Genomic DNA, 545 nt, shown 5'->3' on the forward strand with positions numbered 1-545 from the left:
CTGGACGTTAAATCTCTGTCAGATGTGTCACTGGTGAAGATTTTTTCACATTCTGTGGGTTTTCTCTTCACTTTCTTGGATTCTTATTTCATAGTATGGAAGCTTTTTAGTTTAATGAGGTCCCATTTGCTGATTCTTTACCTTGTTTCCTGAGCAATTGATGTCCACTTTATAAAATCCTTTCTTTTAACAGTTTCAGGGTTTAAGGCTTCATATTGAGGTCTTCTATGTTTTTGGAGTTGACTTTTGTGCAAGGTGAAAGAAAGGGGTTTAGTTTCATTCTTCTACAGGTGGAGACCCAGTTTTGCCAGCACCATTTGCTGAAGATACTGTCTTTCCTTCAGTGACTGTCCTTTGCCCCTTTGTCAAATATCAGGTGGTTGAAATTGAATGTATTCATAGGGGACTTCAATTTTGTTCCATTGATCTATGGGTCTATTTTTTGTGCCAGCACCATATTGTTTTTATGACTAGAGCTCTGTAATACAGCTTAAAATCTGGTATAGCCATCCCCCTCGCATTGCTTTTAGTGCTCAGGGTTGTTT

Source organism: Nannospalax galili, unplaced genomic scaffold, assembly GCF_000622305.1.
Source record: "Nannospalax galili isolate Female #2095 unplaced genomic scaffold, S.galili_v1.0 scaffold385, whole genome shotgun sequence".
In the NCBI taxonomy this organism is placed as follows: domain Eukaryota; kingdom Metazoa; phylum Chordata; class Mammalia; order Rodentia; family Spalacidae; genus Nannospalax; species Nannospalax galili.